We start from the raw sequence: 20,645 nt of genomic DNA, 5'->3' as shown, positions 1-20,645 counted from the left end.
ATTGATACCTGAATGTAAGACAGGGCTAGACATGGCAAAGAGGGAGAAGAGTATTCCGGGGAAAGGTGAGAGCAAGTACAAGGACTCTACAGATAGGAATAAACTTAGCATGTTAATGTTTGGCTCCCTGTAGAAAAGAGTGAGTCTAGAGGGTGACTGAGGTTTATAGGAAGAGAGAGAGAACCCAGTACACCAAGGCTTTGATATGCTAGTATAGAAACTTAAGATTTTATTCTAAGCATAGAAGGAAGACTTTGGAGCTGGATCTGATTTACATTTATAATATACGACCAATTTGCTGCGGGTGATAGCAGGAATGGCAGCAGGAAGACAAGTTAGGATATGGGTATTGGGTGAGAGAAAATGATGACTCAGGATAGGATGGTGGATGTGGAAACAAAAAATGATTTCTTTAAGAGGGTGATTGACAGGGCTTGTTGATAGGTTAAATGTAGAATATGAGTAAAGACAAGAGTCAAGAGTAATGCCTAGGTTTAAGGCTTGACTAATTCAGGGGTGATGCTACTTTTATTGTTATAGAGAATACTTAGGAAGAAACAAGTCTAAATTTAAGAGCAAGATTTCATAGTATAATGTGCTATAGTAGTTAGAGTCTCAGATTTCAAGGTTTGCATACCTGAATCTAAATCCTCCTGGCTTAGGTACTTTGCAATTCTGTGATCTTGAGCATAAATGGCTATCAATATAACTATAGGATTGTGAATGTGAAGAAAATAGGCAATGCATAGAAAGCATTGTAGATATATATATCAGCATTGTTACTAAATTTGTGATTAGAATTAGGGAATGGGATGGACTGGGAAGTTAGGGTTTAATATATGCAGACTATTACCTTTGCAGTGGATTATCAATGAGATCCTGCTGTATAGCACTGGCAACTATGTCTAGTCACTTATGATGGAGGCTGATAATGTGAGAAAAAATAATGTATACATGTATGTGTAACTGTGTCACTATGCTGTACAGTAGAAAAAAAATGAAGCATTGGTTGTTGACAAAAAAAAAAAGAAAACTGAAAAAACAGTATAAATCAGCTATATTGGAAAAAAATAAAAATCATTATATTAAAAAAATAAATAAAATTCACTTTTTTCTATTGTCAAAATTTTAATATTCTTGGTTAATACTTTATTCTGTGACTCCAATATATCATCTCAAATTGCAGGGTTTAAGAATTAGAAACATAATTGTTTTTTTCTGACCAATTCTTTAACTAAAAAGCTTATATTCCTTTAAGTATACCACAGTATTGTTTTAACCATAGAGCATATTTCTTCCTATATGCTTTTAATTGATCAATATTCTGTGGTATCACATTAGATACCTTGAACTTTCTAGACAGATTAAAGAAGAGAGGATTATTTTCATTGATGAGGGGGATGCAGAGCCTTGAGGACAAATAGATGATGATCTAGTACTTTATATATCAAACTTATTTTTTCAAGTTTATTAATGAAAATACTGATGAAAGAAGAATCAAGAAAGAAAAATTTCATGTGCCTCTTTCTCTCAAATAATAATGCTCTTAAACATGGCCCATTAATTTTCAGCCTGGAAGTAGTATTGATGATGTAATACCCCTGTGAGAGTAGACTTTGCATTCAACACATTTTACTTATTTGCAATTAACTCATTCAATAGGATGAATTTATCAATATGAATGAGAGCATCAGATAACTTATTACAGAAGTGTGCATACTTTGATACCTATGCATATGCTTCTTTATTGAGGTGGCAAATGAGTTGGGTGGGCTAACAAGAAATTCTGGATAAAAGTACAAAATGAAGATTCCTAAAATAAGTGAGAGGTACTTTTAGTTGAAAGTGTTAATAGAGCCCAACATTCTAAATAAATAATTTTATATTCGCTTCAGAGAGACACTCTTTATCTCTGTTGGCCAACATACTTTGAAACAACTATTCGGTTTTAATGGATATATATCTTGCCCCCCTGACATCAGTAATTTGAACAGCTTGAAATACTGTATGTTATCTTACATTGCTTTCTCTTTGAAGAAAACACAATCACTGGATTGTTTTTCATTGATTTAAAAACATTGACTTGTTGAAGTATGAGCCTGTGTGCAGTCATAATTCTTGTCTTTTCTTCCTCGGCAAAGCCTGTGATAATTCTTTGAGTTTTAAGCAGGCGTCATGCATCAGATCCAAGTGCTTAATAAATGTACCAGAAGTATATTTTTCTTAAGGCCTTGTGTTTATCCCCTTTCCATTTATCTTGTGAAATATCTTTAAATGCTTTTCTAAAATCCTGGGAAAGAGCAGGTTAACATTTCCACTTGGCAAGCAGAGTAGTAAGTGTAAGGTTCCCCTGTCTATTTTGACCTTAACCAACACTGGTGATTCCTAGCCTGGGTGCCAAGGGACCATGAGGAGTGACGGAGTTATTGGATGGGGACCACCAATCCATATGTGAACAAGCCTTTTTTTGTAATCTGAATAAATATTTCTAACATGAAAATGTACTGTGTTTTTTTCTAAATACATGTAAATCAATAAAATACAAATATATTTCAAATTAATATTTAATTCATTTATATTTTCTCCATTAATGGAGAGTATTTTTTACCTTGTAATTGGCAGTGCCCACTGAATTAAATTTTAAGACAAGATGATATTACTGGCCACAGTACCTCATTGACACCAAATTGAAAGGATTTTTTTTTTTTTTTATATCTGTGTTGTGAGTTGGTCATCAGTAATTTCACATTATTTTGATCAGCAGCATACTACTCTTAGTAATATAAATAACAACAATTATAATAGCTATTGCATTACATGCTGGCACTTGTTAGTTTATGTGCCAATTCTGTAAAGTAATTGTTATTATTTCCATTTCACCAAGAGGAAACCAAGTCTAAGAGAAGTCAAGTGCATTGCCTTAGGATGAACAGCAAACTAGTTGGTAATGATGGCCTAATTTGGCCATCTGACTCTGAGGGCCCTTCTCTTTTACTCCATCATATCACAGAGGATAATATGAGAAAAAAAATGTATACACACACACATATGACTGGGCCACTTTGCTGTACAGTAGAAATTGACAGAACACTGTAAATCAAGTATAATGGAAAAAATAAAAATCATAGGGAAAAGAAGACTTAAAAAAAAGGAACAAAAAACAAGCAATGGTATGGAAATTTAAAAGTGTAGAAAAGAGGAGTTCCTATTGTGGCTCAGTGGGCTAAGATCCCACCACAATGTCTGTGAGGATGTGGGCTTCATCTCTGGCCTCGCACAGTGGGCTAAGGATCCTGTGTTGCTGCAAAGCTGTGAACACAGCTCCATTCTGGCATTGCTCTGGCTGTGGCATAGGCCAGGGGCTGCAGCTCCAATTTGACCCCTAGCCTGGGAACTTCCATATGCCATGGGTGCAGCCTTAAAAAGAAAAAAAAAATGTGTAGAAGGGAAAAGAAGGAAAGAGCTGCACGCCCTCACAGACTAAAACTTAGGAGATCTGGGGCCTTATCAGTAGGGCCTCTGAAGGTTTTCAGCTCATTAATATCTGTGGTGAAATATGTGCCAGCCTCACCTACTCCCTCTCTTCTGCATCCTTCATCTCATTATTCTCCCTTCCATTGTGGAAAATCCTACTGTTTGTTTACAATCCAGAGTTTTAAAGAGGCTGAACTAAAATTGGCTGCTTCTGGGACATCCCTGCCAATGGATGGGATCCAAATTGGCTCTGCCATGGAGAGGCAGCTATGCCCACATAAGGATATTTTGGCTTAGTGCTTCTGTCATCTTGTTGCCAGGCAGACAATCATCCAGGAGTGGGAAAACCCAGCCAGGGCAAATGTTTACAGCTAGAGTGGTCAGCCGGTTAGAGCACTAGTCTGAGGAAAGACTGTCTGGATGTTATGTTTGACTCCTCATGGGAAGCACTTAATAATGTTCGACAAATCACTTAGCCTTTTAGTCCTCAGTCTGATGGACAAGGACTGCAGTATATATACCTCCTACCTTCCTGGGGATTTTTTTAGTGTTCAGTTTATTTCCCCCAGTCCTGACAATATAGGAAATAACAACTTTCTTTTCTGATTTGAAAACAGGGTAATAATTTTCTTTGCAGCTTTTCTAATGTTATAGTCAAGTTGAGGAGAAAGAACAATTCTCTCAGCCTTAGAAGGAAGTCTTCCCTTTAAATATTTTTCATCAGCTAATATATTACCTGAAGATGGGAAGAAAGGGTATGTGTACAAAAATCACATGTAGAAACCATATTTGTAATATATATATATATATATATATATATATATATATATACAGTATTTATGTAAAGATGTCTTTATCTAGACATTCCAGCCTAGCTCCTAGTTAAGCCACAACTTTTGTAACAGGAAAGCAAATCAGATTTGACTACATTGGCTGTTTAACTGAAGGAGCCACACAGATGGAAAAGAAGCACAGACAAATTGCTTTTGGCTCTGCTTTCCTTTATAACAACATCAGATATTTTTAGTTTCTTTCTCTTTATGCGTTGTGCATGTTTCTGCCTCATATAGAAAGTCATTGCACATTGTCTTCATCAGTTTTGCCACCCTCTGTGAACAGGCCCATTTAGCTTTTCATTTACCCCCAAATTCCTGAGATCCAAAGATCCCATGGGCAAGTCTGTTTTTCACTTGTAAACGATGGGCAGATAGAAATAACTTAATGTCATGGAAACATTATTTATAGAATAGAGAATCTTATACTTTGATCTCATGGTAGATGTATATTTCTGATTAACACAAAGGACTTTTCCAAGCTGGGTAGAGCTATACACCACCTTAATTCTAGTACTTAGAGTAGACCTTTTCTCCTATGACACACCCTATGTTAATATAATGAACTGTGAGCGTCATTAAAAATTATTTAGGTAACGTTCACATGAGCCCTTCATAAATTGCTCACTTTGCTCTCACTCTCTTGAACTTTCTCATTTGTGAATAGCAATAGTAGTTATTTTCATATCCAAATTCCTTGTGATATTACAGTGTCAGTTTGGAAAGAGAATGGCTGCATGTTTCATCCTCTCATCATTATTATCCTCCAAAACTGGTCTATGAGCAAGGACTTAAAAACATAGGACTCAAACAAAGGGACTTCTTTAAAAGTTAGTCGTAGAGTGCCATTCGACCAAGCAATTTCACTCGTAGGATCTACCACAAATTTGTGTTCATATAAATATCTGTTGATCAATATTTATAGCAGCATTATGAATAATAGTCCCAAATTGGAACCAATCCAAATGTCTATCAGCAGGGAACAGAATAAAGAAAATGTGGTATATCCATATAATAGAACACAATTCAGGAATAAAAATTAACAAACTACTACTGATGCTTGAAACAACAGAGGTTATACTAAGTGAAAGAAGCCAGAAAAAAAGACTATATACTACATGATTAAATATACATGGAGGGACTTCTGGTTGTGGCTCAGTGGTAACAAACCCTGCAGTATCCATAAGGATGCAGGTTTGATTCCTGTCCCTGCTCAGTGTGTTAAGGATCCTGTATTGCTGTGAGCTGCAGTGTAGGTCACAGAAGTGGTTCAGATCTGGTGTTGCTACAGCTGTGGCGTAGGCTGACAGCTGTTGCTCTGACAGGGAACTTCCATGCGCTGTGGGTGCAGCCCTAAAAAAAAAAAGAAAAAAAAATACATGAAATTTCCAGAAACAGAAAATCTTTGGAGGAAAATGCAGATCACTAGCTGCCTAGGATAAGAGACAATAGTGGAGATTAATTGCAAAGGACAAGAGGTAACTTTTTGGAATGATAAAAAATTTTAAACTCTTTAATGGTAATGGTTGCACAATGGTATATATTTATTAAAAGACCATTGACCTGATACTAAGAATAGGCAAATTTTACAATATGCAAACTAACCGTAATAAGGCTACAATTCTGAATGTTCATTAGTTTCTAGAGCTCTGTATATACCTCATTACAATTTTGCATGCTGTGTGTTTCAGGAAAATTAGAGTTGGTGTGTGTGTGTGTGTGTGTGTGCGTGTGCGCGTGCGCGTGCGCGCGCGCGCGTGCGCACATGTGTGAGAGAGATTGTGAGATAGGTACTCCTCTCCCCAGTATATTCCAGCTTTGATGGAATTCTGCTTCTTAAATATGCTACATTCCCTTCTGCTCCAGGAAATTGTTCTGCACATGATATAACTTGCTGTCCCCTTTCCAACATACTTTTCAAGGGTGGATCCTTTTCTTTCAGGTTGTTGCTAATGTTACCTCCTCAGAGAGGGCTTCCCTAGCTTTGTGAAGGAGATTCCTAGCCGTGATGATATTTTTTGGCCACTTGTGAATTTCTTTCATAGAATTTAACCCAACTTTGAGTTGATTTCATTTATGCATGTATGCGTGTGTGTGTGTGTATAATATATATATATTTAATGTTCTCTTTTATAGGAAAAAATAAGGCCTGCGAATAGTAGTATAACATAGTAATTGCTACAGTGTGGGTATTTAATATTTTGTGAGGAATTAGTCAGTTAATAGGAGTATTCCCTTGTGTTAAACCATGAAAGTCTAGAAAACTCCTCAATAATTTAGGTAAGCCTGCATCCTAGTTGTGTTTTTAAGGACTTATTTAGTCATGAGTGGACTTTCCTCATCTAGCAAATACTGCTATTCCTGGGAATACTCTGGAAATAACCTGATATTCTGAGGACTTCTGAGCAAGTCTTGACTGGGAGAGCATGCTGGTATCTGTAAGGGACACTCTAGCTTTTTCTTATCTTTCTTTTAAACTATCACGTAACCCTGGGAGGCACTGAGGCTCCAGATTTTTTCAGTGCCCTGGAATTACCAGTTGCTAAATATTGTTTTTTGACACCTCATCAAGCTCTTTTAAAAACCTAATTTTATAATTGAATTAGACCTCCCATGGTGCAAACCATAATACAAAACTAATGTACAGTTAACTGTGGCCTAAATAATGAGGCTTACTCCAAACCTAATCTTCCTCCCAGGAAGAAGTAGCTTCTACGCTGAAAAAAATCTCACTCATTACATAATCTGACAAAATAATATAATATAGTTTTAATAGCTACATTTAATACATTAAACATATGGTTTCTTCAATAATTACTAATTTTTACATTTCTCACTACTAATTACGGTATTAAATCGTTCACTCCTTAATTTGTTCTGTCATAAGTTTTTATTTATTCCAGACTGAATGGCGATAAGAGTTGAGAATTTTGCACTTCTCCCATTAGCTTAACATCATTGCTATAAAACTGCTGGATGTTGTAATAGTTTATGATCATATTATTTTTGGTGACTTCATTTTCCTGTGATGATCATCTCAATTTAGCCATTCCAGATGTGGAACAATTTCAAAGACTATTTTAAAAACTTATCAAGATTGTTGTTATTTGTAGTTTTATATAATATTATACCATTTTGATAACTGCCAGTTACAACTGGCAGCCCGCTCCACCTGCCTGTTTGTTAGAGGGTAACTTCACTGCTACAGTATTGCAGAGACAAACTCAGCATTTGGCTTAAGAAGAGTTGAAAACCCCCCAGGAAATACTTTCTGGATTGAAATGGGTAACTGCTTGGTTCTTGAAGGTGTATCTACAAGTTTTAGGTGTGAATGTCTATGTAAAGTGAGGCAGGCTTTTTGAGGAGCATAGGAATAGAAATGCAGTGATCATCTACTTTCTGAGGCTTTTGACAGAGTAGGAGTGCAGTATTCACCTCCAGCACAAAGTTTAAGAGAGTGTCCAAAACTCAGGAAATCAAGTTAAATCATGTTTTGATGCAATATTAAAAAAATCAAACTGGCAAACTGGTCTGGGGGCCAGTACCTCTTTTTGTAAATAAAGTTTTACTGAAACCAGGCCTGGGATTAAAATGAAGTGAATGAGACAGGACCATGCAGGTGGAGGGTTGTGTTTTGGCTTTATTTAAAATTCTGATACTTTGTAATGATTTTTTTTTTGCACTAAATCTGATATTTTAAAATTATGTTCATAATTTCTCTGCGATCTTCCCAAGAAGGAATGGCTATAGGAATACTTAATAACCCACTGATTTGGGGAGAGATGGGGAATTAGTGTTTTTGGGGGTATGTATTTGATCCCTGAAATTTTAATTTTATTTAAAATGCCTGTCTTAGAGAGCTTGTTTAAAAAGGGCAATGCAGTAACTGCATACTCTAAATGGTTTTCTTTATGTAGAGCTGCAAATACTTAAGATATTATAAAATGCAATCTTTTTTTTTAACTGACCACACTGGTGTTGAGAACAATTATACCTCATACCTCAGGTTAATCATGTCTGTGTAAAAATAAATGCTGTCTGCTTTAAATTTTGTTTGGATATCTACACTTCATTTTCATTTATGTAGATTTTTACATTCAAAAATAAGATATTAAAGAAACATATATGTATGTATAGCCCTGTAATATATATCCCATATATATGTACTCACATGTATCACAGAGAAAATAAAATATGTTTTCTCCTAAAATGATTCCTAAGTCAATCTAAAAAAAAAAAAAAATTGGAAGAATCAAGAAAATACAAAACTATATTTAGAAGCAAATAGTGATTCATACTTACTCCACCCTTGATGCTTGCCTTCATACATTTACTTCGTTTACTACTCTAAATATTTTTCTAAGGTACCACTATTACCATATCTCCACAATTTTGGGGACTTCATTATCACATGTATTAATATTTTATTTGCTCCAGATTCTTCTAAGGATACAGTGTAAAATAGAAGTGGATGATAATGCGAAGTATTTTCCTGCAGAGGGGAAGAGTTGAGTGGGTAGTTTATGATTTAAGAATATATATGACTTTTGAGTCTTAAGAAGCTAGATGGTTTAAATGTGTTCTGCATTCTTTCAAGTGGGGGCTGCTTCCTCCCACCCACACACACACACACACACACACACACACCTTTTGTACTACTATGCTTGTAGGTAATGCATTTTCTTCCTTGCTTAGCCCCTCATTCCTCCTTAGCCCCTCCCTATCTTTGAAGGTACAGCCATGAGGTTGTCCACACTTTCTTCCTTGTTGCAGTCATTGACAGAATTCTCTCATTCCTGAGTATTTTAGCCTCTGCTTGTCATTCTTATCTCCACTACCCCCTGTCATACTTCTTGCCAATTTGAATATCCAGAGAGATGATACTTTCAGCTTCTTGACCTCTTCTTCATTAATCCATTCCTCAATCTTAAATCAGACATTTTCTTCCAGGCCATATCAGTTAATGCATGCCTACCATAATATCAATTTTAGGCATCTACTTTCCAATCACCTCTTAACTTTCCAGCTGAGAACAAAATTCCCCAAGCTGATCCAGTCAGTTTTACTATCCTCCCTTACCCCATTTCCTATTCCCACTTCCTTCCTTATCCAGCTTAGATTCCATGGTTTGTAATTATAAACATTACTTTGCATATGTCTTCATTTCCCTTGTCCCGCTCCCTTTTACTAACACAGGAGTCAGGATTTAAACCCAATCAGACTAATTCCAGTGTTTGAGCTCTTAATCACTAGAGTATACATATATTATCTCATTTGAGTCTTACAACACACCTGTAAAAATAAATAAGAAAATAGATGCTTGGAGAAGCTAAGTAAGTCTTCCAGGATCACACAGTTTGTAAGTGATAGAGTAGTATTTAAATTTTGCATACTTTGTACCTACACCTAAGCAGCTGAACTTGTCTGGGGAAAAGTTTATGCTGATTTATTTAATTTTATTTATCATGACGATTTCACTGACATTTAGTGCTGTCAAGTAGACCTAATGCTTCCTTGGTCTGTCTTATTTTTTCTAGTACCTCTACCTTCTTTTCAAGCCTCAGCTCCTTGCTCATTCTCAATCTCTGCTGATAATCCTGATTTGCATTACCTTGAGATCATAGAAGAAATCTGAGAAGATTTTTCTCAGTCCTAGCACCATATCTGTTACCCCATCTGTGTGGAGAGCCATGTCTTCCACATTCCTTCTCTTAATGTGGACTGCCTGACTGTGCTCCTCTGCATATACAACACATCTATTGTCCACTTGATGCAATTCTTCAGCCAAGCTATTGACTCTTGTCTCAGTTATATCATTAAGCTTAACCTCTCGATTAGGTTGTCTTTAGTGCTGTAATTTCTCCCATTAAAAATGGAACGAGGGAGATCCTGTCATGGCACAGTAGAAACGAATCTGACTAGGAACCATGATGTTGTGGGTTCAATCCCTGGCCTTGCTCACTGGGTTAAGTATCTGGTGTTGCCATGAGCTATAGTATAGGTTGCAAATGTGGCTCGGATCTCATGTTGCTGTGGCTGTGGCGTAGGCTGGCAGCTATAGCTCTGATTGGACCCCTAGCCTGGAAACCTCCATATGCTCCATATGCCTTGGGTGCGGCCCTAAAAAGCAAAAAAAAAAAAAAAAAAATTGATGAAAGATTACACTAATAATTCAAAGGAACAAAATAGTCCATAAATATATCTCCATAAATAAAGTCAGTTAATCTTTGAGAAAGGAGGAAAGGCAATACAATAGAGAAAAAAAAAGTCTTTTCAATAAATGATGCTGGAACAACTAGACATCTGCATGCAAAAAAAAAAAAAAAAAAAAAAAACACCTAGATACAGACCTTACACACATCACAAAAATTAACTCAAAATAGACTACAGGCTAAATGTAAAACACAAAACTATCGTATTCCTAGAAGATAACATAGGAGAAAATCCAGATGATCTTGGGTTTGATGACTTTTACATGCAACATCAAATTTACAATCCATAAAAATATTTATATTCTCAAACTCACTAAAATTTAAAACTCCTGCTGTAAGAAAGTATCAAGATAATGAAAAGATAAGCTAAAAAATGGGAGAAAATATTTGCAAAAAACACATATGTTAAAGGACTATTATCCAAAATATAAAAAGAACTTTTAAAACTCTGCAATAAGACAACGAACAATCCAATTTAAAAAATAGATAAAATATTTCACTAGTCATCTCACCAAAGAAGATATACATATTGAAAATAAACATCATATGTATTAGGGAAATGCAGATTAAGACAATAATGAGATACCACTATATACCTATTAGAATAGGCAAAGTCCAAAGTACTAAGAACACCAAATGCTGGTGAAAGTGTGCAGCAACAGGAACTCTCACTCATTGCTGGTTAGAATGCAAAATAGTACAGTCACTTTGGAAGAGATCTTGGCAATTTCTTAGGAGACTAAACATAGTCTAAGGAGAAATCCAACAATCCCACTTCTTGATATTTACCCAAAGGAGCTGAAAACTTATGTTCACACAAAAACCTACACATGGATATTTATAGTAGCTTTACTCATAATTGCCAAAGTCTGGAAGCAGGCCAGATGTCCTTCAGTAGGTGAATGGGTAAATAAATTGTTATACATCCAGGCAAAGGAATATTATTCAGCTCTAAAAAGAAATGAGCTATCAATTCTTAAAAACACATGGAGGAAAATTAAATGCGTGTCACTAGGTGAAAGAAGTCATGTTGAAAGGGCTGCGTACTGTATGATTCCAACTATATGACCTTTTGCAAAAGGCAAAACTATGGAGACAGTAAAAAGATTAGTGGTTTCCAGGGATTAGGAGGAATGACAGGATGAAAGTAGAGCACAGAGGGTGATTTGGACAGTGAAACTACTCTATATGACAACATAATGGATGATACTTGCCATTATGAGGGATAAATTTTTCCAAATGCTCAGAATTTACAGTACCAAGAACATACCTTAATGTAAACTATGGACGTTGGGTGATAACAATGTGTAAATATACGTTCATCAATTGTGACAAATTATGACATTCTGATGGGGGTGATAATGGAAGAAGGTATGCATATATGCATGGGAGGTAGGGGGATATGGGAAATTTCTAACCTTCTGCTCAATTTCATTGTCCATTTAAAAAGGGGGGCTTTGTGATTTCATGTTCCTCTCCAGTTCCTCCTGCATTTATCTGCCTCCTTGTTCACTGCATAATCCTTCAAAAGAGCTGGTACCCACTGTATCTAGGTCCTCTCCTTCCATTCTCTTTTGTTCCCACATCAATGTCTTCCAAGTCCATCTCTCTACCACTTCACATATAACACTAAGTTTACCAATGTTTACCACTTTACTAAATTTTACCCTCATTTGACAAATTACTTTTTAAATGGTTCACTGAGGCCTTCCTTTTAAAAATCATTCTCACACATGATTTTAAGATCAGCATTCTCTCTTAGTTATATTTCTACTTCTTGAGCCACTCCTAAATATCAGGGTGCTTGATAGCTCTTACATTATACCCCAGACTTCTTCCTTAGGGATGTAATCTAGTCTTAAGACTTAAAGAACTTCATTCTTTTTGGTTTGGCCAAAAACTTTTTCCTCTTTTTTTTCTTTCTTTTCTTTCCTCCCTTCCTTTTCTTTTCTTTTCTTTTCTTTTCTTTTCTTTTCTTTTCTTTTCTTTTCTTTTCTTTTCTTTTCCTTTCCCTTCCCTTCTTTCCTTCCTTCCTTCCTTCGGAACTTCCCTTCCTTCCCTTCCTTCCTTCTTTCATGCCCACACCCACAGCATATGGAAGTTCCCGGTCCAGGAATTGAATCCAAGCCACGGCTGCAAACTACTGCAATGCCAAATCCTTTAACCCAGTGGGCTGGGCTGGGAGTCAACGCCACATCTCCACAGAGACCAGAGCCACTGCATTCGGATTCTGCACCACTGAACCACAGCAGGAATTCCAGTTTAGTCAAAAACTTTGCCTTTATCTTTGATTGCTTCTTGAAACCATTCTATATTCGAGCTCCTATTGACTGCTTTATAGATATACTAAAAATTTATAATTTGCGCTCTTCTTACATCCTTCACAGTTACCATTCTTAAAGCCAACATAATCTCTTGCTTGGATTATTGCTATAACCTCCTACCCAATCTCCCTGTTTTTGCCTCTTTTTCCCTCTACAAATTATTTTCAACATGTTAACCTTATTAAACCCCTGTGCAAAATCCTTAGTGGTTTTCCATGAGATCCTGAGTAAAACTCCAAGTCCTATGAAGCCTCTATGAACTAATGCATTTTAGTAATAGTTTCATCACTGTCTGAATCTGCATTCATTAAATTGTCTCATTATGACTACTCTTTAGGTTAAGAAATTCCCACCACTTTTTTTTTAAACATGGGTTCTATTTTATAATTCTATTCAACCATTTTTATTAAAGCAATATTTTGTGAGCACCTATTATGGGTGTATCAAAATGAATACACTGTTTCCTGCCCTTGAGGAGTTTTTACATTTGGGGGAAAGACAAAAATGAATAATTACAGAGAAATAACTCTTATAGTATTGAGTGTGTAAACATTGAGGGGAGAAGCAATCAATTAAAATTACTTGATGTAGACATAGCCAGTCTCAGAGAAATAGCGTTTATTCTGCCTAACGGGGAGTGAGCTTTGTCCTTTGAATTGTTTCCAAGTTTTCCAAACTCCTTTAGGCACAGTAATAGACCTTGCCAAAGACAGTATGCTGGCATGTATATGCAAAGATAATTATCTTTAATCTCTTTTCCAATAATGGCCCCAGATCTCTTCCAGCTCCAGATATCCCATTGTTCTCACCTATGACTGAGTGGCACAAATTTGCATTGTGGTCGATTAAAAAAAAATGAAAATTAAATTTCCAACCCCAGATTTCTTCTTTTGACCTGAAGATTCTCACATGATACCTGCAGGAGTGCCTCCACCCCTATTTGAGGCGCACTCTCATTGATGACATATGCTGGCCTGATAGAGATATGAGTGTGCATGATAGGTATATCTGCTCTAAGTTACAAAAAGGTAGCTAGTCCTGAACTATAGCACCTTATTATTATTAATAAATTACTTATAACACATGTCTCAAATGACCAAGACAAGTTACCAGGCTACAATACAGTGGTTTTAAATTATAGTTATATTCAGTGCATCCACTGACCTTCCAGAACATGTAAGGGTTTTTTGTGATTTCAGAATTCATGTTAATCTTGTTAAAAGTAGCATGAGGATTGACAAGAATATAAAAGACTCAAAGGACTTCAGCTTGGTTCTATGTTCCAAAATGTATCAGTTACATCATATTAAATAATTCACTTAAGAATACTGAGCCTCAGTTTAATTATATGTATCATGGGATTGAGTAAATGGCAAAATACTCAACAGTTTTGAGTTATAATTATTATCATAACAGCAGTGTCAATGCACAGTGCTTGTCTTTTTCTATTTTTCTCTTATCTGTTTCGTTTTTTTTTTCCTGAAGAGAGGTAGCTCTATACTACTTTCACAATTTGCTTTTTCTAGTTCATCATGAGCTTCTTTGGTGAATTGGGAATTTTACAACTGGCTAGTTAGGATACAGTGTATGATCAGGAGAATGCTGAATTACCTAGAGAATTTTGCTGTGTTCAGTTACTCATTATTTCCAGAGGATTTTCTGTTTTTTAAATATACAGGTGTCATAAGTGAAAAAGAAGGGCCAGGCTGATTATGATTTCTAAAAATAAATGGAAAAAAATGGAAGGAAGAAGGCAGCAGTGAAAATAAAACATCTTCAGACAATACAAGGAAGATGTCCCCTGGAGAGAAAGCAAACTGATTGACCCCATTTGTGGTTAGATGGCTCTGCACCCTTCATATGGAGAAGGGGGCCCAGCTGTATCCTTGCTACTGGGGATCCGCTGGGAAGTCAGTGCAATGACTGAAGCTCTTATGCACTGCTGCCTCTGGTTCCAAGGAGAACTTCTCCAAGGACAGACAGGATAAGAACAGGGTTGCAGAGTTTGAACTCCAGGTTAAGACTGGTGGTTATCTGAGACTATTACATTCACTAATTTCAGTGCTATGTGACAGGAATCATAATAGGCAAAGTACAGAATTTTTTTATTATCAATGTATTAACCTGAAAATTCTCATTGTTTTTCTGTTGCTACAGCTTGCCATGTTGGAGGTATTTTGTGTACAATGGAAGAAGGATCAAACTGGGGACCAGACCATATAGATGCCATCCCATTGGCCACTAATAAGGTACGTGAGCTTCAGCTATCACCAACTCAGAGTCCAGAGGAAGAGGTGGGTTTTTCAATCATTTATATGCCCTCCTTTGTTCTCAGTCTATATGATTCATGTCCTATTAGGCAAAGAGGAGAAAATTCTCTTCTCCAGAATTAATTTCAGCATAAAATCATACGTTCTTCTGTAGTTGGCTGTCATTTCTCGGCAGCATGAATTGTGGACATCAGCCTCTTTTCAGTCAGTTATTCTTGGATGTGAAATCAGGATGTGCCCCTCTGAGACTACGCTATCAGGAAATTAAATCAAATGTTATCTCCCTGCGGCAGGCCACACCACCATGTTTGGAGTCATGTGTTTTGGATAACTTAAGTCAAAGCATTTTCTGCATCTTAGAGTAGCAGTAAGACTGAACTTGGTTCAAATACTAAAAATAGATCAAAGTCTGGCAGAGCCTTGTAGATGTCCCAGTATCTATTTCTCCTTTTTCTTTGGTAATAGAAATTCCAGATTATAGCTGAGTGCATGACTATTCAAAATCAAGGCTGTCTTGCACTTTAGAGTGGCTGTGTGACCAAAGTCTGGTAAAGGAATGAGATGTGGAACAACTTTCTAGTAGTGCCTTTAATAAAGAGCATACTCTGTTTTACACACTATCCCCAATTTGTGCGTGCTGGAACGAGGATACTAGACATAGTGGTGAGCCATCTTCAACTGCAGACAAACAATATTCTAATAAGTTGTAAAGCAAATATTAAAGAAGAGTTTGGGGTCTATAGCTTCATGGAGCTGCCGCACTAGCTTTGGATTACCTTTTCAGATTTTAATTTATTTCTTAAACCATTGAGTGTTATAGCTTCTTTGTTTCTACAGCTTGAACTGCATCCCAGTTAATACAAAAATAAATGGTTCAGGTAATAAATAGACATAAAAATGTCATATTATCAATAACTTTCTTGGACCTGTTCTGAAAAGGTGACTAAGCCAAGCCAGCATTATTCTGTATATTTAATACAATTGAATCTAAATACAATATTTAAAGTATTCATAGATATGTGTGTATATCTATATCTGTATATCTTTATATATCTCTCTTTACCAGGAGAATGGATGGCATTTTAGGAATAACCAATAAGAGTATATATATTCTTTAAATTCATTTATTTTCTTTGTTATTTTCTTTGAATTAAAAGTTTTAAAATGGTGAAAAAATAAACATAAGATTGAACATTAAATTCACATAATTTTATAACTTCTAAATTGTGATTGTCTTAAATGGTAACTTCGTTATAATCCATGATCACAGATCATCAAACTGAAATAGAGGAAGGGCTGAAAATGCATAGAGCAGGTGTAAATTATTGTGTTGTGGATATTCCAATATTGAATTTCCTGATTTTAGACATTTTTTTTTCAGTAATAATAATGCACCCATGCTTGTGTTTGGTTGCCAAATTTGTTTTTAAAAAGTTTGTTTTTGAACAAACAGAATAATTAAGCCTCTTAATATTAACTACATAATATCTTGATGAAGATTTTAAAACAGTTTGGCTAGCATTTTTTTCTGCTTAGAAGTGATGTCGCTGCGAAATGTGAGGATAACACTTCATGTGTTACTATTTGTTGTGAAGTGATTTAATAAATGTTTAAACAAGTCATTACCATGTTGACAGCATTTCTTATCATGGAGCTGTAATTTTGGTATTGATTGTCATGCTAGGCTTCCCACCCCCTTACTCTGCCCTGAAAATGTGAGGACACACAAGCATGACCCTCAGAGAGTGCTAACAGACTGCATTAGTTTGTTATGAATGTCTGTTCCTGAGTCTTCCTCTCTTTCATGTCAAGACAGTCAGCCCTATTTTCTATGCTGAGGTGGTAGCATGCATGGAAGAGATAAACAGTATTTAGTACATATCCATCTGCTAGGAGAGCACCAGGCTAGTATCTTTGGGCAATAAGAGGTTTGCCCATATACAAGTATCCTCAAAAGAAAGCCAGAAAGCACCTTCTCAACTTGTCTGATAGGTTTTAAACTTAAAACCAAGGGATAAATACAGTTTAGCTTCCTCGCACTTCTGAGTGAAGGTTACTATCTTACCCTCACCAAAAAGCAGAGTTAAATTAGATCTATGACATTTAGTAGCAATTATTGGCCACCTATTATGTGCCAGATAAATATGGAGCTAGATAGGTGCTGTTACTGTAGTCTTGATACTTGAAGTCATATGGTGAATCTGTATCCTTGTTTTCAGCATCTTATGGTGTGTGATTTTGCTGATTAGGTTTCTTATTCCTCTATGATCATCATACTGCTCTACCAAGACCTCTTCCCCATAAGTTTCATCATGGAGAAAAGAGAGCGTGACCTGAGTATGGTGTAGTACCTACACAATCTTAGGGATGGAAGGTCTCTTATTTTATCTGATGCTTACTTTATTTTGAAGTAAGACTCATAAGTGGATGGCTATTTAATTTCTGTTCCAACATCTTTTAAAAGTATATCATGTCAGATTTTATTGAATTTCTTACAATGCAAATTCAGTATTTTCCAATTTATTTATATGATCCTAAAAGGAAATGAGGTCAGTATGGTAAAATCTGATCTTAACGGACCCATGTTTAATCCTAGTGATCCCTATTTCTTCCTAAATTCTGACAACTTAAGAAAATATTTCAAATACTTGTTTGAGGATAACAATTTCAGGCATAGATTTTTGGTATCCACCTTTTTTTTCCCTATTGAAAAGCAGAACACTTTCTCAATGCAAGTTAACTGTCATCTTTCTGTAACTCTGGATCTGCACTTTTTTATGTATTCTTTTTTATGTCACATATATTCTCCTTCTCATTGAAGAGTTTATTATATCATAGCCTTTTTCTCCATTCTTTTTGACTAGCAGGAAAATATGGATTTTTCTTATATAATATAAGAAAATAGTTTTACTTTAAAATAGTTATTCTCAACCAGCAGTGATACTGTCCCCAGGGGTCATTTGACAATGTCTGGAGATATTTTTGGTTGTCACAACTGAGAGAGGAGGCGTGACTGGCTTCTAGCGAGTAGAGGTCAAAGACAATTGCTGACATCTTACAGTGCACAAGATTTCACTCCCCAACAAGATTTATTTGCCCCAGGAGGTCCCGCTGTTGTACAGAGGCTTAGGGATCCTGCATTGTCTCTGCAGTGGCTGGGGTTGCTGCCAAGGCACAGGTTCAATCATCAGCCCATCACAGTGGGTTAAGGATTTAGCATTGCAGCCGCTATGGCATAGTTTGCAGCTTCAACTCTGATTTGATCCCTGGCCTGGTAACTTCCATATGCCATGGATATGGCCAGAAAAAAAAATTGTTTGCCTCGCATATGTCAATAATGTGGAGCTTGAGATAATTTGGTTTAAGCAGCTCAACTATTGATTCATTTTTACTAAGATGTTTTCTTAGGGATATTTTTTTCTATGTCCCATCTTATATCCATTGAGAGAAGCTACTGGTTATTGAAGTATTTTACTAGGCTTTCTTTAATCACTGATCTATTTTTTTTTAATAAACATTGGAACATTTGTTTATACTAGCCATTCCAGGTAATACAAAGATAAATAAATCTCTGTCTCTAGCTTTATAGTTAAAAAGAATCTGTGAATTAAAATAATTATAATTATAATCAAAGATAAAACTGATTAATCATGTCAGAGTAGACAAAAAGTAGCAGTGGAAGTTGGAAGGATTGGCTATTTCTGGCATGAATGATATAGAGAATACAGTGGGGTTAGTGACATTGGAACAGAGTCTTCGAGGATAATCATGATTTGAATATGCTGAAAAAGAGGGAACCTTTGGGAAGGGAAAAAGCAAGCACATGGAACCAGGGCAGGCTCAAGGTCAGTGGTGGTGGCCAAGTTCAATTTGAGGTAGAGTGCATGGAGAGATGTGGGTAGGAAGTTTTTTGTTTGCTTTCTTAGATGTTAATGGTATAGGGAAAATATATACATAGGGATCATTATAACAGGTTTTTATTTCTGTCTTTTTTCTTTTTTTTTACTTTTATGAGCAGAAATTGTCTCCAATTTTCATATTGTATGTGGAACAAATCAGGTTTCTTTTCTTTTTTTTTTTTTTTTTTTTGTCTTTTTAGGGCTGCACCTATGGTATATGGAGGTTCCCAGGCTAGGGGTCAAATCAGAGCTATAGAGCTGCCAGCCTATGCCACAACTACAGCAATGCGGGATCTGAGCCATGTCTGTGAACTACACCACAGCTCACAACAATGCCGGATCCTTAACCCACTGAACGAGGCCAGGGATCAAATCTGCCACCTCATGGTTACTATAGGGTTCGTTAACCACTGAGCCACAGCCAGAACTCCCAAATCAGAAATTTTAATTGCGGTTGTCCTGAGTTTCTATGAGTATTTTTACTGGTTTTCCATCAGCTGATGTTCTTCATAATCAGCAGGCGGAAACTTTTTTTCATCTTTGAGTCTGAAAATTCACCTTGAATATGCACATTTTCACAGCTTCAGAGGTCACGGTAACCTGAAAATGCATAATTTAGAAGAGGTTTCAGTGATTCACTCCTACAGTTTGGAGTGAAAATAAATTCTAGCCTGAGATAATGAAATTTGATATAGAACATCTTTGGAAATATCCATAAAAATGTAGCATTGCAATGGAGGGGAAATATACAACTTTCTTTCTGTGGCTCAGGGAGGTCAGCAAATGTCCCTGGGGGTCTTGATTTAAACTACTGATTCCTAGGTCTCTTTTTATATTGAATATATTGAATTAGAGTTGGGAAGGACTTAGGAGGAAATTTTTCTTTTTTTCATTTTTCCTTTTTACAAGTGCCTTAGATAATACTTGTGACACTGAAGTTTTAAAATCTACATATCTAGAGGTAGAATGGTCAGACTATTCAGGTTGTGGTTAAACATGTTGTGAATGTGATAGTCAAAACATATAAGTAATAAACAGGATTCCAGAAATGTTATGCCTTTGTGTGGATAAGTGAGGCCTGGAAGAATGGACTGACTTATGTATGCAAACAGGTTAAGACAGGAGAAACCAGAAATAATAAAAGTGAAAATACCTGTCTGTGATCAGCATTACTGAGGGAGAACTCCTGTAGTTTATTTGTTTTTTTAAAGAGACATATTCTATTGTAAAAGTAGAGGCATCCTTAATCACTAATTACCATGTTGGTTTTTTGGGATCAATCTGCACAGGATTTTTAAAAACACCTCTTGTTTTAGTATTCTAAGAACAAGAAAATTTGAGAATGTAGTTGCTACTCCTTTTCCTTTTGTTGAGCTAGTCAAAATATTAAGAAATCATATGAATTTTCATAGAGAGTCCACCTACTTTTGTCCTCTAAAGATATAGAACTTTATGGTGATGATAACTTAAATGAATTTCTTCCTATTTTCCCTATTCTTATTCTTTCTGCATGAATGTCATAAATGCTTACTTTGTTTTTTTGAGTGTAAATATTTTCACATTGACTCAGGTGTTGCATCCTATTTTATTCTGTCTTTTAAAGTATGTACAAAGTCTGCCTCTTAGATTGTTA

The 20,645-nt window shown here is 35.9% G+C and overlaps 1 long non-coding RNA gene across 4 annotated transcripts in view; it reads left to right on the top strand.

Moving 5' to 3' along the window:
• The window catches only part of LOC110259422, a 622,305-nt gene that overhangs the window by 270,368 nt on the left and 331,292 nt on the right, over positions 1 to 20,645 (top strand). For all 4 annotated transcript variants that reach the window (XR_002341816.1, XR_002341813.1, XR_002341815.1 and 1 more), the window contains one exon: positions 15,001 to 15,092. This is a non-coding gene — a long non-coding RNA (uncharacterized LOC110259422). The remainder of the gene's footprint in view (positions 1 to 15,000; positions 15,093 to 20,645) is intronic.

This window comes from Sus scrofa, chromosome 2 (assembly GCF_000003025.6).
Source record: "Sus scrofa isolate TJ Tabasco breed Duroc chromosome 2, Sscrofa11.1, whole genome shotgun sequence".
Classification (NCBI taxonomy): Eukaryota; Metazoa; Chordata; class Mammalia; order Artiodactyla; family Suidae; genus Sus; species Sus scrofa.
The sequence above is the reverse complement of the archived record's forward strand: the minus strand, read 5'-3'. Positions and strand labels throughout refer to the sequence as shown.